General features: G+C 45.5%; 2 protein-coding genes across 5 annotated transcripts in view; one reads left to right on the top strand and one right to left on the bottom strand.

Annotated features, from left to right (window-relative positions):
• Positions 1 to 1,670, bottom strand: part of CCDC148 (coiled-coil domain containing 148) — a 56,526-nt gene extending 54,856 nt beyond the window's left edge. Inside the window, exon 1 of one of the 4 annotated variants that reach the window (XM_042041100.1) lies at positions 1,448 to 1,670. The gene's annotated coding sequence lies outside the window, so the exon portion shown is untranslated. The remainder of the gene's footprint in view (positions 1 to 1,447) is intronic. The other 3 variants (XM_042041099.1, XM_042041102.1, XM_042041103.1) reach the window with 3 other exon arrangements.
• Positions 1,671 to 1,807: 137 nt separating this feature from the next.
• The window catches only part of PKP4 (plakophilin 4), a 72,129-nt gene continuing 56,798 nt past the window's right edge, over positions 1,808 to 17,138 (top strand). The window contains exon 1 of the mRNA XM_042040429.1: positions 1,808 to 1,888. The gene's annotated coding sequence lies outside the window, so the exon portion shown is untranslated. The remainder of the gene's footprint in view (positions 1,889 to 17,138) is intronic.

Here is a 17,138-nt window from a genome sequence, read left to right as displayed (position 1 = left end):
GTAGTTCACATGGTATGAATCGTGAGATTTTTCAGAGCAGTAAGGACTCAATACTCCTGTTTATAGCTGCCAAGCATTTTCCATGTGGATATCCTCATAATATAGGAGTTCCTACTGTGTTATTCAATATAAAAATAATTATACAAATAGCAACAAGTACCTCAGAGATTAAATATCTTACCAATAGCCTACACGGTTTCCATGTAGGAGATTACATTCCAAGTGGGAAATTCAGAAAAGGGACTATATATAGAGTTTAAAGGTGACTCTCCATGTTCAGCTACCTCCTACTTGTTACCTGCAGTTCCTTCCTAAGCAAAGGATAATGAAGGACATAGTTCTAGCTGCAGCACTTGCACAAATTAAACCACATCACAAGTTCATGTGTCCTGATGCCTAAAATAAAACCATGATCCACCCCGTCAAACACTAAACCAAAAAACTGACCTGGATGGAAAAAAGACACAAGTTAAAATGTGGATACTTTTATCATGTTCCTTTACAGCAGGCTTTCTACACCATCTGCATCAATACAACAGGGGAAGTGTTGCAGTGGGGATAAAAGATACCTTCCACAGGGAAGAGGGGGAATAAAACAACCTCTTGGGACAGCAAGAGCTGCTGATTCAAGTGGCCCTTTGGTTTTGGCTCCTTTTAGCCATTTACAGTGTCATCACTGTACTAGTCAGCGAAGTGGAGAGTGTCTATCACTATCGCACCTGCACGGTGGAAGGAGAGAAATAAGTAAATGGAAAACCAGTCACACCTGGGATACACCGGGGCAGTCTGTTCGGGAGGCTGGAAGGAGAGGAATGGCACCACTCAGCCCCCCAAGACACACTGGGATGGCGAGTTCAGGACAGGCATGCGATGCAAAAAGTTGATCAAGCATTTAATACACCCAAAGCCTGTTATTGAAATGTTTTACAGCGGTTTTAGGGATACTAGCTTTTCTTTTTTACATCTATAATTCTTACACTCCATCAAGAGAGTTCGGCTGCTACTGGAAGCTTAAAATGGTGGGAAGTTAAAACGCTAAGGAAAGCGTTTTCCCATCTTTCCCAAACGCCTGGACTTGGTCCGTCGTGTCTGAGCAGCGCCGCGGGCTGTGCGTTCTGCCGGCACGGCGGCTCACAGGCGCCCGGGACGCGCCAGGTCGGGCGGGACCTCGGGGGCCCAGCCGGTGCAAGCTCCCTGCCCAGGCAGGCTCAGCCCGGAGCACGCGGCACAGGGTCGTGGGCAGACGGGTCCGGCTCGGCAAAGCCCCTGGAGCTCCGGGCTGCTCCCTGCTCCGCTCCTGCGGCGGTTCCTTCGGCGGGGCAGGAGGCGGCCGGCACCGAGGGACGGGCACCTCCGGCCATCGCGAGCACCCCCGCACCGGCCATTCTGCAACCGGTTACTCCATCCACGCGCACACCGCTCGCCCCCGCCGCACTCGGACACTCACCGCGACGGGCCCGGCGGGTGGCACCGGAGGAGCCTCCCGTCCCCACAGGCTCGCCTAGCGGAGCCGCCTCGGGCACAGCGCGGGTCCTGTCAGGCCACTCCCGGCAGAGTCGCCCCAGACACGGATTAGGCTGGGCTGGGTAGGGTTGAGTCGAGCCGGGTACGTCCCGTCCCGTCCCGTCCGCGCCGGCTCCCCCTCACAGCATCGGTAACCACGGCAACCTCAAGTCGAGCCGCCATTGGAGGGTTTAACGAGGGGCAGCAGCCAATGGAACGCCGCCCCAGGCCGCGCCTGGCCAATGGAGGTGGGCGCCGGGGCGGGCGGTGCGTGACGCGCCGCGCGGGCGGGGCGGGGCTGGCGGAGCGGGCGGCGGGGCCGCCACCATGGAGACCCCGGGGTAGGGCGGGCGCGCCCGGCGGGGCCGCGGGGCTGCTCCGCGCGGTGAGTGTGGGTTACGGGGGAGGCCGCGGGCTGGGACCGCCGCGCGGGAGAAGCGAGGTGCGGGGAGGAGGGCGGCGCGGGAGGCGAGGCGACGGACCCCGGCGGGGCATCGTGGCCGAAGAGCCGTCGTCTCGGGCGGACCCGCGGGCGGAGCAACGCGCGATCGCCGTGCCCGCGGGGCCGCCCGGAGCCCGGTGGAGCCGCCCGGAGGGGCCCTGCGGACGGAGGTGCCGCCGCCTGGCCCCTGCCCCAGGCGCTGCGCGGCACCGGGCGGGAGTGCGGAGCCCGGGCCCGCCGGTGTCCGCGGTCGCGCCGTATGCGTGGGGTGTGCGCGGCGCTGCGCCGGGAGCTGCGAGCCGAGCGGAGCCGCAGCGGGCAGGGCCACCGGGCCTCACCGCGCCTGCAGCGCCGCACGGCCCCGGGTGGCGGGGCCGGGTGGGGACGCGGCGGGTGGTGCGAGGGATGGCGGGGTCGGCGGAGCGGGCGGGGTGAGCCGGCAGCGCCGGGCCCTGCACGCCCGGTGTGCCCGCACGGGGCGGCCGCGGGCCCCGGCTGCCGTCCCGCTGTTCCCGGGTGCCCCAGGCTTCGGCTGCCGTCCTGCTGTTCCCGGGGGTCCCTGACCCCGCTGCTGTCGCGGCGTTCTCTGCACGGGATTTAAATACGGATATTTCACCCTTCGTGTGACCGCAGAACGAGCCGCGCTCCCGTCGCCGGGTACTGAGGAGCCGGGGAGCATCCTCGGCCCGCGCACCGGGAGCATGGCTCTTGGGGCTCTAGTAACTTTTTGCGGTGTTTCCTCGCCCTCTCCGATCAAAGACGAGGAGCTGGGAGCGGAGGAGCACGTGCAGGGTTCGGGCGCGGCGCGGGGAGCCGCGGCCCGCGGGGACAGGTGCCCGCGCTGCTCGTGGCGGTGCCGCCGGCCGGCCGTGCCTCGGGCACGCTGCAGTGTGTGCGAGAACAGAAAGTGCTCTGCAGGTGCCGCTTACCGAGTGCGACTGCCGTGGCTTGGGCTGGGAGAGCTGGGAAATGGAGTCTCGCCGTGATAAAATAAATGCTGATGCTGAACCCAGGCTGTTTCAGCACAGAAAAGTCAGAGTTGATGACTCAAGCCCCCTCTGGTTCATTTCTCCTCCCGGCTGACGCTCAGGAGGCATGGGCAGTTCACGGACAGAGAACTGAGTGTTTCTGAAGTGCCTCTGTTTGCCCCATAGACCTTTGTACTTTTTTCTTTTTTTTTTTCTAAATAGCTTCCCGCTCCCTGTTAATTTTACATTAGTCATTGCTTCCAGATTCGACTGTTTGAAGGAAAAGGTGTGGTTGGACTGGGAGCACTAGTGTTGCATGAACTGGCTTTACAGTTTTTTCAGCATTGTCATTTTTTGATAAATTGGAGTTTAGAGATTAGGAGATGACAAGGATGATAACTTTTTCCCTTTAACTAATAACTGTATTTTTGAGGTCAACACCAAATAATGTGTTCACGGTGATAAAAACATCGGAACCTACTTAATGTACTTGTTTAGTTTAGGAAGAGACAGTAATTTGGTCTTGTTCATCATGTTTCAAGTGGGGGATGTGTTTTGGGGGCAAAAGCTTTTTGTTGGCATTTACATGCTGTAATGTTTCTGTTAAACATTACAATGTTATATGCAAATAAATGTAACCTGTCTGTGGAAAGATAGATTGCAGTAACTTTCTCCTTCTGTTGAAATTGCTTGTGAAGTGCTCTATTGCTGCTGAAATAAGATGCTATTAATATTTTTAATTAAGGTAGAACAGCTGATAGGCCCTTTCCAGTAAAAACTGTCTTTTTCCCTTTTATCTTGTTAGATGTTCAGCATTAATAGCAGTACTGATAATAGAAGTTCTCTTTAAAACACAGTTGGAGAAAGTTTTGTGGGAGTCATCTTCTATGAGAGGGGAGGATTTGTTTTAATTTTTCTTAGAATGTCAACACGGTAACACCTTTTGGAGTTTGCTTTTTTCAATAGTAATGCAGGATCCTTTTATAATGAACAGTTGAATTCAGTCACACAATGTAAACAGGGAAAGTGATAGGATACATTACCTTTTTACAGAAGCTTCTTGTAATAGCTAAATATCATCTAGTGCATTTTTAGGTATTTTTCATAGTCAGTGATAGTATATGCTATGTACAAGTAATAGTAATCTTAATTAGTAATGTGTGTCTGGTGTTTAGTGCAGAAATCTGCACTGAATCTGAATCCCTGGAGAAAAACTGCATTTTAAATAAACAGGAAACATAAATAAGAACTTCACGTACTTTTCCTTCACCTTATGCAGATTATTTCAATACATTTAGTACAGATGAAGAGCTAAAGCAGTTCTGAAAGATAGGACTGTGTGAGTAATGTCTTAATTTTGTTATGGGGATTTTTTTTTTCTTAATTGTGATGCTGAAAATAATCAAGTCCTGCAACATTTGGTTATTTGTTTGGTCCAGGAAAGTAGTGACTAGTTCAGGGAGTTCAGTGAGCTTAACAAAATTTTTGTGAGTGTAATTAAGAGTAGTTTGCTTTAGTACCAGGACATACTCAGTGTAATATGGTACAGAAAAGATCCCTAAAAAGGCAAGCAGAACTCGTGATACTTGTCTGGAAAAGCATAGCTATGAGCCTGTTGTTGGCCATAGTCTGTATTGCTCTCAGTTACTTTTCTGTCATTTTCAGTCAAATCAGTGAGTCTGGATAGGTTACATGGAATTGCTCTGGATGAGCAGCTGTGCTCTTTTTCAGAGGTAGTTGAGCAGAGCAGTCCCCAGGAGCAGAGAGCTTTTCTGAGCTCCTAGGGGCAGCCCGCCAGTGCCTCCTGCTCCGGAGCGCTCAGCCTGGAGCTGCGGGTGTGCAGGAGGTGGCTGGGAGGCTGCCCCGCTTGGGAACAGCAACTCCATGTGCCAGGATTGCGTGGGACACCACTGGCAAGAGTTGCTACAGGAAGAACGTGTTTTGCTACCTTGTACAACAAGCGTGTGGACATCTCCCAAGGAACCTGTGTTGGTGTGGGTCAGAATTCTGGAATTTTCAGCATTTTTGCTTAGGTTTGGTGGGGTTTTTTTTTCTCAAGCGAAAATAAGATGGCAAATCCTTATGAATATGGCATGTACTGTCAGTCCAAAATTAAACCAGTTCCAACTTTAGTAATTAGGTGGGAAAAAGAGAAAGGCCTGGTATAGCTTTATGTGCGAGTGACCGGAAAGCCAGATGTGAAATTGGGCTGTTGGGAATGGCCAGTAGCTATCACTTGCTACTGCCTCCGCCTTGATTGCAATGTTGCTGACAAGAAGGCAGTTCAAATGCTAGTGAAGATGGAGAGTAAACACATAACCGCAGCCAAGCCCAGAACCAGGGCCTGTGGAAATGGCCCTTCCCGAGGAGCAGGCTGTGCTGGCTCTGGCAGCAGAACTTGGGAGTGGAGCTGGAGGGGCTGATGGCACCAGGCGGTCTCTGGGCATGCTTGGGAGCTTTGCTGATTCTCAGCTGCTTTCCCTAAGGCCTGCGAGATGTCCTAGTTCATTGGACAACTTCTCATGTTCTTTTACCCGAACAGAATACTCATTTTTTCTGCTTGGGGGAGGTTTGCAGAGGGAGGGGAGGAGGTGGATAAAGACAGACAAAAACTGCCTCTGGTGGCCTTCCCAAAGCTTTTTCTTGCACGGAAGAAGATCCCAATGTCTTGTCAGTTAAATCTCTGCAGCTGGCAGCAGTGTTCAGACCTTTGCTCCTCTCCCCCTTGCTGCCCTTAGTACCTCGCTCCTTTATTTCAAGGCAGACGAGAGAGGCCTGGATTTCAGGGGGAAGAAAGGAGTCCATCACTTTCACAGGAGATCAATGTTTTTCTTTTCTGATAGTGGGATCCCCGAGTCTGTCGTTAGAAGGGGAGGCTGGAGGAGAAGGGTCTGTGGGTGGTGTCTCTCAGCGGCTCGGCTGGGCCGTGGGAGGCCGGAGGACTCTGCCGTGGAGCCGCCGTGTGCTCCAGGGTCAGGGAGGTGACTCCGGCACAGGCTTGTCCTCCTTTCAGGATCGGCTGCGTGAGTCAGCGCTCGCTTCCTGAAGAGCGAGAGGTGTCTGGCTGCGAGGGCAGCACGCGGGAACCAGCCCGGCCAGTTCGCTGCTGCCTCTCCTTGCCTTTCCTCCCCGCGAAGACAAAGGCAGAGCCTTTGGCTGACGGGATCCGTGGAGAATGTCTGGGGCTGGCTTCAACTTTCTGGTCCTCTTCGTTGCATCCCACTCTTACAGGCAGACAAAGCTTCGGAAAGTTGGGGAAAATGTGTGCTTTGTGTATGGTATCTTTAAACAAGGCACCATTTTAACAGAATTTTTTTTAAAGGCATACTTTAGTGATACATGTGTTTTCCTACTGTTATTGCAATTTTAAGATATTAAGAAAAAGAAATTGATATTTTTCTCCAAAATGTCTCCATGACCATCTCTTACAGATCTTCCCCCCCCTTTTTTTTTTTTACTTTGCAAAGCATTTTAGAGATTTCTTACCTAGCACTAGGAATTGAAGACCAGTCAACTTCCTGTTTAATTGCTTTTAAAAAGAATTTTAAATATGTCTTTATTTTAGTGGAGAAAATTAAACTGGGAGTTGTTACTTTATTTGAGAGTCATTAAACCATTATTCAAGAAATAAGTAAAATTACCCCCCCGCATGTAGTGTTCTAACTACAATGAAATGTAGTGTGTTTTTGTGAACCTTAAATTGACATTATAGCTGATCTAATGTTTTGATTGGTATTGTGATGAATTCATTATTAAAGAGGAGAAAGGAATCTATTGTAAATTCTTTGAAGGTGTACAAGTTGAAACTTGCTTTCTGCATCACAGCTCAGTGGGGGGATTTTTAATGTATTTACTGTTTGTGCCATGGGTTGATGGTTGTGGGCAGGGAATGAAATTCCCCTGTGGCTGTGGGATCTATGCGACGTGTGAGGCAGGTGGTTCACAGCCTCTGTGCAGGCTGTGGGATGAACTGCCCTTCAGGGTTTGCTGAGTTTGTGCAGAGGAGTTTAGGGCACCAGGTTGCCATTCCCTGATGAGTGAGGTACATCTTGGACCATTGCATGGGGAAGCTCTGTTGGGATTTGCTTGTCTTGGGGTACCTTTGCTGGCTGGCAGTAGGGGTAGCTCTGGATCGGGTTGGTCCAAGAGATGCCCTTAGACTGACTGGGGCCACCTCCAGAGGCAGCAGCAGCAAGAGGGAGAATGTCCTGGGAGTAGGTGGAGGGACTGAAGGCAGGAAGGTAGGGGCAGTTTTTCTAGTGTCAGGTAGGGCAAGGGAGTAGCAGAGATCTGTGAGCAAGTGAGGAAAAGAAGGAGCTGTGGTGTGATGCCAAATATTGCCTTTTGTCCCATGAGGTCCAGCTCTAAGGAGCAAAGAAGAAGCATTTAAAAAATTCAGGATTTCTGTTTGTCTGGGTGCCAAAAACTTTTCCTGTCTTTATCTTCTTATCAAAAGCTCCTCATGTTCTGTACGTGGTATGGCAAGCCAAAGGCTATCATCTGGGCTATGCTTTTAACCTGTTTTTATAAGTGTACTCAAAAGCATTTGCATTACACATGTCCAAATAGGAAGCACCTAATCTATCCCTTAGTTTGCTTTATATGATCTTACTTAATGCCATCTGTGCTAGAAATCTGATGTGAACAGGAGATTACCAGTTTGTGGTGGATTTCTGTCCTCTTCCCCAGGAAGGCAGCAACAGGTAATGCATCCTAGGTGCTCTGAAAAGAAACCTTTTCAATTCCAAACCCATGTTCTTCACTGTCTTGCCTTGGCAGAACTTCCTGTTATGTAGCCTGGGAATTAACTATTGGCACGTTTGTTATCATAGAGGTAAATTTGATTGGTGAAAACTAAAACCAAAGAAATTCACCTATCTCTGAAATTATTTCAGACAAATGATAAGTCCTTAACTTCCACGTCAATGTGACAGGCTTAAAGCTGAAGCATTTCTTTTGCAAAATAAGCCCCAGGTGGTGTGTGTAATGTAACTAATTTCAGGGGTGCCTGGACAGGTGGAGCACTGACTGTTAATTGGAGACATTCTGTGTACAGGTGTTTTTGTGTCATAGTGTTCAACAGTTGTCTTCTGCTAATTCATGCTGAAGTCTTGTGTGGTATCTAAAGATACATTGGGAGACAGATCTCAGAAAGAGTTAGTATTTTCATCATGTTTTTATTTAAAAACAAAATTACCATATATTCTTATTGAGAAATAATGCAGCAGTATTATAGCATATTGTGAAAGGAGATTTAATTTGTATCATACCTGTGTCTAAACTCCAAATTGACGTGGCCCTCTATGAAGTAGAGGGAAGTCCATGCTCCACAGAGCTTACAGACAGAAAGACAAAACTTAAACTGATGAAACAATTGGAGAAGATACCAAGAGCATGTTTTTATAACACATGCCTTATCCAGGGTTCTTGTGATCCGGTACTACACCTGGGCTGGGGGGCTGTGTAATTTGATTCAGCCTTAATCAAAGATACACTGACAGAACTTGCCACTTGTTGCTGCTCCATAGCCTTCATATGCAGCTTTGTCCTCATAACTAATGTGATGAAAATACCCAGTTCCATATTTCAGCTGAAACTGAAAATATTGGCAGTGAGATGACTGATACAATGCATCACTTGTTCCTGGGAGCGTGTTTGTATTTCGGATGGGAGATTAAAAGGCATTGAACCCAGAAATCTCAGATTGGCTTGTAGACTTGTGAGATGTGCCTGTTTGCTCTGTGTTATTTGGATTATCACATAAAGAAAGAAAATTGTGAGTTGCTATTGTTTCTTAATGTAATATGTAGCAACAGGATACACTGAGATTTAGGAAATTTCATTGTCATTAAATACATTCTTTTCCAGAAGATACTTTAAAAAAAATCGTAGTTTAGAGTTCTTTAGACAATAGATGGGCAGAAAAACTTCTGTGGTTCAAGAACTTGACGCTTCTTAAGGAAGTTCTGAAGTTCTGATAGAGAGCACTGCCTGTTTTGGGATGCTTTTTGTTCAGGCTGATGTAGTCAGTCGTTCAACACTCAGAGTTTTTTAATTTAGTTGTGGAACACAGGTTATTTTTAAGCAGCAAAAAAATTCACCAAGTCACGTACTGACACTGAGATAAAATCAAAAAACTACAACGACAAAGGACCCAAATCCCAAAACAAAAACAACCACCCTGAAAATATGCAGTAATTAAAAAAGTGGTGAGTTAGCAAGGAACACTGAATCCAGGAATTGGATTTGTCTGATGAGCTACTGAGTTTTATTTTGGCCGACTTGAGTGCTCTGAAAGGAACCACCCACTGTCCATCGGGAGCTGCTGCTGCATTGATCTAGTCTGGAAATGTATTCACACAGTGGAGGAGGATAACAGTTTTTATTAAACTTAATGCATTTATTGCTGTTCATAGTGAGTAGATTTTAAGTATCTTTTTTAGTGTAGTAGATACGAAAGAATATATCCTGAATCACAACTTCCTGCTTTTAGGAAGTGTGGAGTGCATTAGATGTAGGACATTTTGCCTTGTTACAATTCCAGCAAACGCTGTTTTAGTGATACAGTTCATTGTATTAGTTAATATTGTATTATTGAATTGTTTTGCATTACTAGTATATTGATTTAATCTATAATATAAATATTAATATATTTCAGACAAATTTGAAATGCTAAAGGAAAATACTTTGTTTTAGATAGCAAAGATAATTCAAGTTAATGCAACTTTTCCAGTATTTTCCTTTGTTTTCTCTGCATCTCAATGCATCACAGGTGTCGTATTGCAACAGAACAAAAATGTTTTACTATGGCAATATTCCAGATTTTTTTTAAAAAAAGTTGAAAAAATATGCTTTATGTGCAGGAGTGCAAGCTATGGGATGATATTTTCACTTGGTCAAGTGTTACCAGTTCAAATGTGACCGTGTGCAGAGCAGTGCGTTGATTAGTCAGGCTGTGTGCACATCTCACCGGTAGAGCAGCTGTGGAACTTCCAGCTCGGCACGCCAATGACCGTGCATGAAAGCCCAAGTCAGTCTGCACCAACCCAAATAATAAACCTGGGCTCTGCAGCACCCTGCTGGGGTTGCTGTAGGAACACCTGGAATCCTCAGCTTTCCATTGAGCATTGGGGCTGTTTTCCCAGAGTTTACTTAATCCTGTCACTCTAAACTGATTGTTCTCCAACTTGGTGTTGTGATTGAGCATTGTGAAAACAAAGGATTCTGCTGTGCAGACACTTTCTGTGTTTTGAAATATAAACATGACCTTTTTCCTTGTGCATGGAAGCTGATTTATCACGCTTTAGAGCAATGTCCTGGTGTGAAAAGTTCAGACAGCCCTTCCTTCAGCTGTGCAACACTCAGGAAGGCCTCATTCCACAGGCCAGCAGCTGCCTTCTACTTGTATGGAATATCCTTACAAAATGAAGGACTGCTAACTCTGAGCAGGTCACTTCAAGAGTAGCTCATGCTTCTCTTCGAGCTGATAATTGGTTCATCCTTCCCCCAGGTTCCCTGACACAAGCAGGCCTTTGGAGGAACTTATTACTGTTGTCTGTGCAGCAAACAGCCACCTGCCTGTGAGGGTTTTCTTTCCAAATATTTGATGTGTCTGTCTCGCTTCCAAGTCTTTAGTGGGCAAACTTAAACATGTTGGAGGAAGGGGAGACAGGATGTGCTGCTGCATGGATTGCGTTCGGCTGTTTCCCTCCTTGCACAGGATCTTGTGGAGGCTGCCTTAGCTTTGATCTCCGAACCTAAAACTATCTCTAGCTGACTGAAATGGTTTGCATCTTGCACAGAATTATAGCCAGAATAGAGATTTTTATCTTAGAAGCAAAAATACCTTGTAAGTCCAGAAATTCAAGGGTGGTGTGTCCTTTTCCCCAGTACAAACATAAATACTACATGTGAAAGCTCTGCTATGTCATGCTGCTGATGCCCAGGAACTCACAACCAGCCCCGGAGCCTCTGCTCTGGCAACTTATAACAGCCTGAAGCAGGAGGAGAGCAGGGATGTACTTGTGATGTCTAAACAGGCTTCTTAACTTTCTTAATTTTTACAACATTTATTTTATCAACCCTCCCATTGTACTGCTGTCTTTTGGATTTATGCTTGATCAATGGATTTTATTCTTTCTTACACTACGGTATGAGGTGAAAATCCTTACAGAAGAGTTTAGTTTGTTGAAATTCAAAACTGTTAAGCTTGCTTGACCTGTATTTCAGAACCAAGTTTTGGTTCTAGACAACAGATGAATCACCACTGTTCTGCAATGTCTCTTGTTGCAAGAATCACTTGTACTTAGAGCTTTTAAAAGGAGATTCCTTACAGAATACGGGGGAAAAACTTCCGGGAAACAGCTAATATTTGGTGTTTCTTCAAAGTATTTATCCATTTTACAGAACTTGTAAAAAGATACGGTAAGTTGGGATTTATCTCCTTTACAATTACATCCCCATAATTTAGCTGAATCTAGTAATTCCAGACTGGAGGATGCTGTGTTTGTGCAGCCAACTCATTTCCTTGTGGAGGCTGGGAGAGAGCCCTGGGGTACAGAACACCCACTGCTCGGGTCCCCGTCAGTCGGGATTAGCCGGAGGGATCTCTGCTCTGCTGCACTGGAGCTGTTCCGAAGGGTTTGTGGATGGCTGGGTTTACCATGTGCTTGTGATATTTGGACCTTTTCAGTCTCTAAAATGGCACAGTTCAATGGGAAGACAATGCTTGTCACTGAGGATATGCTATTTTTTGAAACACAGTGCTTGTTAATGCATTCGCTCATCTCTCACAGTGCATGGAGTGAGCAGCTCTCTGTTCAGTAGTGTCAGGGGCTTAGTTTGCCTTTCAAAGACCCTTACTGATGGACAGCCTTGTATGCTCTGAAGTTTAGACTTCTTGCCAGTGTGCTTTTTCAATATGAATGTGAAGCAGTTTGTGTGTGACGTGTTAAATTTGTGAGACTTGCGACTCCATTATGAGCACTAATGGCACCCTTTCAGTTTTAGGTGTGCGTTAGTTTTTTACCCCGTTTTCCTTGAAACAAAAGTTGGTGTTTGATATGAATAATCTTGTCCAGGATACTGGCAGTGGGCCTGGTGAAACTGACTGATGTGGTGCTAATCCCTGGCTTTATTTCTGTTTTGCCTTTTTTGTCTCATAAGTGTGTGTTAGGAGATGCAGTGACTGTGCCTCTCACCTGGCTAACGTTGACCATTTCTTCTTCTAGAGGAAAGAACACATCTGTCAAACTTCCTGAAGTATAGGATCTGTGTGGGTTTGCATGGCAGATTCAAAGAGAATGGTGACTTGTGTGTGCAGAGTGACTTGGGTAGGGGACATTCTGCATCTCCCTCAAGTTATTGTTTATCATGGCACAACTACAACTGTGATACTCGTTTGGGTGGGTTAGAGCAGCTGTGGCCTTGACTTGATCTACACTGGACAGACAGGATCAGATCCCTCTTTATCCCAAGTGAACTGAAACTAAGATGTGAAGTCTTGACACAGTACTAGAGAGGGGAGACAAAGTGGCTTGAGCTAATGGTTTTCACATGCCAACTTGTACTATAAATGAGGTGGAACCTGAATGTGTGATTTTGTGGGTATGCAGATGCACCTGGCGTTGCTGCAGTGCTGTGGGTAGGTGCTAAATGCAGTAATAGCTTTGGTTATTAGTTAGTTGAGCTACTGTATGAGGATCTAGGTGTATATTTTATTCAAGAGCCCTAACTGAAATGGCCCTACCACAGGAGGAAAGCCAGCAAATCACCTTGATTTGACCTTAACATTTTCCAGTTGCAGAGATGCCAGCAGAATGTGAATCAAAGCAGTACTGCCTGTAAACACATCCCAGAGGAGCCAGCTACTTTCTGCTGGTTTAACTCAGATTGAAGGAGTTTGACTCCCTTTAAGGTAGATATGATTTTATTTGTACAAGTAAGAAAAAATAAGTCAGAGGTACCAGTATGATAGGAATCCTCCCTATGGATCCTAACAGCACAATTACAACAGTGGAGAAAATAGCCACCAGTAATTTTGTTCTCAGATGATATATTCACTATACCCTTCTTTGCTTTTCTGAAATGTTCAATTCACTGGGAAATTTCCTAATTTGTAGTTACCGTGATAAATTTCTTTATGGTCATTTAAGATCTGTTTGGTCTTCTCTCAAATGTTTCCTTATCCTTATTTTTATACCCAAGTATTCATAGAAAACAGTGTCTTCTCAGTTTCTGTTTCAAAAGGTTTCTGGTGATAAAAAAAGGAGGGCTTGGTTTCTTTATCATCATGACAGCCTTTGAATTCAGGCAGACCAGCAGAATCAGCTGCAAATGTGAGGAACGGGGCCTGTGCCAGGTGCTGAGTTAACTTCCATTTCATTCTAATGGGAGCAACACTTCAGATTCTCTGCTGAAGTGTGTTTTTGATGCACTCTACAACAGCATGTTCCATCACTGTGGCCATCTCACGGGAGCAGCTGTGTTATTCTCTCCAGTTACTTCTTGGTGATGACCTTGCTGTCTGTCACAGAAACTTTCTTTGGTGACTGTCTGTGACTTGGGTAAAGAGCATTGACAAGATCAATGCTCCATGCCCTTCTTGCCGACCAAACCCCCCCCCCCCAAATTTGGAAGATGTGAAGGCCAGTTGTTTTGCTGGTGTTAAATGTGATCAATCACAAAGGAATTCCTAGTGGAGAAACCTCTCTCCAGATGGAGCTTTGTGTTAATGCTACTTTTTTCTCTTCCTTCCCTTAAGCAGGCTGCATACATAATCATGGTCATTCGACAACAGACTGTGTTTACCTTATTCTGACTGAGGTACCTGCTGGGGTATTACCTGGCTGTGTTTTCTCTGCAGACAGATGTTTCTGTCATTCATAGTTCCTGTGCTGCTTTAGTGAGCCCTGGTTGGCTTGCTTTTCTCTAGCATTCTCATAACTCCATTACTATTTGACTTGGAAAACAGCAGCAGACAGGTAGATTTCTCCTCTCCCCTTAGGCTAGGAAGGGAACATCAACCTTCTTTTGCATTTCTATCTCTTTTAAAAGTAGGTATGCTTCACAGATAAGGAATCCTCTATTAGCTTAGATGTACAATTGCATGCCTCCGTGTGTCATCCCTTCCACTGCTTTGGATAGATATGGATTTGTTTGGGAGCAGGAGCATCAGACGGCTCTGCTGGGCTCAGCTGGTTCACGTTACCACATTGTTTTCTATTTCGTAAGACTTGGTTCTTCTCAAATCCACCACTAAAGTTACAGTTATGCCTACTTGAATTATCTTTCCATTTAGAAAATTTTATCAGTCCATAATAATGTGCTCCATGGCGATTTTGGCAACTGATTTTTTTCTATTCTGTCTTTTAGGCTTGAATTAGTTGAGTAATCTTTTTTATTTGACTGCTTTTTTTGTCACCATATCCATTAAATGAATAGCTGTGCCCCACCACTGTGCTGATTATTCATGCCTCCATTGATGTCTAGAGCAGCTGGGTCTTACAGGACCAAGATTCCAGTGGTATCTGTTTCTAATAGAGCTTCTACCCCACAGTGTGAGTGGCCACTGCTAGCAGCTCTCTCTTCTCTGCTGTTGGAGATTGACTGAACAGCATTAATGGTTATGCTGTAACTTCTATCCTTTGTCATGTGAAGGAACTCCAGTTACAAAACTGAATAGCCTCCAGAGAGATAACTTCTTTGACTTCTTTTGGTGACATGACTGTTCCTACCCTTTGATTTTGCTTTGGTCAGTGGGTCGTACAATTCACCTATGGATTAAGATTGTAAGTAATAAATTGCGAATATGACAGAAGTCTGTTGTGAAGACAGTGAATTGATAGTTTATTAAGAAAGCCTTTTTTTTTTTCTGTTGAAAGTTGGTCGCTCTGAGCATGCTGTACTTTGCACCAGTGCAAGTTTTTCCATCTTTTGCTAAGAGGTTGTCGGTGAGGTTGGGTCATCAGTTCTTCAGAATTCAATGTGAAACCTGCAGTTCATATTGCCATTCCAGTAAATAGTTTCACTCTCATGAAGACTGACTTGAGGATAATGGAGTCTGAAGACTTGTCCCACCCCTGCATGGTGTTTGTTGGTGACAGGTATGGAACAAGTAACCAGCCTTGTGTCAGAGCTTTGTCCTGTGCCAGCTCTACCACCTTTTCCTTTCTTTAAATGCTTTAATTTCTTGTTCCTATGGAGGACAGGGGTAGTGATGGTAGTGATGTTGGTTTTGAAAGGATATCAGACTGGCTTCACCAAGATGAGGGCTGGCTCCCTGGCACTGCTTCTGGCCTTGGAGACAGGCCTGACCCCAGAGGCACAGGCGTGCCATGCAGTGCCACGGTCCTCGCACCATCCCTGGTGCTGGGACCACAACAGCAGTGTGTGGGCAGGACAGTACTCCCAGCAGGAAGCCTGAGTTGGTCTGTGCTGGATTATGAACCTGGCATGGTTCTGCTCAGCCCTCGTGCTGTGTTTGGGTAGTGGCTGCCCTGCCTCGAGTGAGCTGTGCTGGGGTCCCCAAGTGCCCAAGGACAGCAGCTCTCCAGGATGGCATGAGCAGCGTACTCTGTCAGTTCAGTTTAAGTAAATGCTGTCTTTGAAGGTGACCATAAATGACAAGGGATTTCTTGCTTGTTCCTGGGCATATCCTTCCTGTGGTTCACCAAGAGGATATTGACAGGCAGCAGCAGCATGAGTATTAAAAACAGATAAAAATGGGACAAGGTAGTGTGTGTGCATGTTTACCCTGCTCTAGGTGAATGTGTTGATCTGAAGTCTGCATTAATAACCTTGCTGAGGGCTACTTTTAAAACATAAAAAAAAAGATTTTGACAGTATTCATCAGAAGATGTGCTGAGTGTTATTTGGAATTAACCGGCAGCATTACTGTAGAGAAACAACTTACGAAATGTATTTGCCATTTTAAAGAAGCAACTTCTTTAAAAATCTTATTTGAAGAAATAATTATGTGCATATTATATATATACATATATATATGTATGACATTTTTCCTTAAATTTTTATTGTGCTTTAGTTTGACAAAAGAAGTGAGGTGTTACACACTTCTTTTAAACACAGTACATGTAAGGTAGATCTTTGAGCCTACTTTTGCCCCTCCTTGCTGGGCATGTTCACAATTGCTCTGGTATTTGCAGCTTTACCTCTCGGGTCGTATGGGAACTGAAGTAACAGAGAATGTCCTATATTGAGTTAAAAAGAACCTAACAGTTTGAACCCTCTATTTGTTTGTGCTATTGCTGAAAAGCTCCATTTTAAATGTTTTGTATTTGAAGTGGTCTCTCACAAATGGACAGAAAAGGCAATTAGGTGGATATGCATTCTGTTACCATCTGTAATTTATCCTGCTGTGATATTGAAAAGATAACTAGCAGCTGCCTTGGAGCACCTTACTGAAATGGTTCATTTTAGGTGGCATAAATGGTTTGTGTGCCAAGTATTTTCAATTTCTGCAATACAGTAATTTGGGTGTTTGCGGATTCCTCCCTTCCCAACAGGCCTGGATTCGGGCATTGCCTGGCTTGGGGCCCGTTCCTGCCCGGTGCTCCACTGCTTCCTCTGCTGTACTTTACAGTGCTTAGAAAGTACAGTTCAATAGGAGCTATCTGAAATTGTGTATATTTTTATGAAGCTGAAGTAAGACATTCTAAAAATGGAAAGATATGCCTCTAACTACTCTAACAATTACTCCGTAAGCATTACATAAAAGAGCAATAAAGAGCAATCTTGAAAGCGGTGGAAGTGCATTCTTTTCTGCTGGTGTCATCCAGGAGCGTATTTCCTGAGTTGTTGTGTTGACTTCTCCTGGACTTGCAGAGAGCAAGCAAGAGCAGGCTTTCTCAGGTTTGAAAGTGGAAATCCCCTAAAACGCTAATTAATTGTTGTATTTTTTTAAGACTTAAAATTGTGTAATTTTCCAACTCCCTCCTTGTTACTGAGAGGCTTTGCTTTTGATTGCTGCCTTTTAAACCCTTCATCCTGAGATTTGTGTTACAGCACAGTGAAAATAGCTGGTTGAGTTTGTATCTTCACTGTTGGTAGAGTTGCTTATTTAAATATATCAGTATTAATTGTCAGGCGTATCTAAATCCTAAGAGTGAACATTTAATTTTTTCTATTATCTGTAGTTGTGAAATAATCTAAAAAATCATGTGTCTCGGTTTTGAAAGACAGGTGTCTGCTAAGGAAGGCAGAGGCCC

The sequence above is a fragment of the Corvus kubaryi genome, unplaced genomic scaffold (assembly GCF_017639235.1).
Source record: "Corvus kubaryi isolate FWS band 111438036 unplaced genomic scaffold, C.kubaryi_AGA036_p1.0 37396, whole genome shotgun sequence".
In the NCBI taxonomy this organism is placed as follows: domain Eukaryota; kingdom Metazoa; phylum Chordata; class Aves; order Passeriformes; family Corvidae; genus Corvus; species Corvus kubaryi.
The sequence above is the reverse complement of the archived record's forward strand: the minus strand, read 5'-3'. Positions and strand labels throughout refer to the sequence as shown.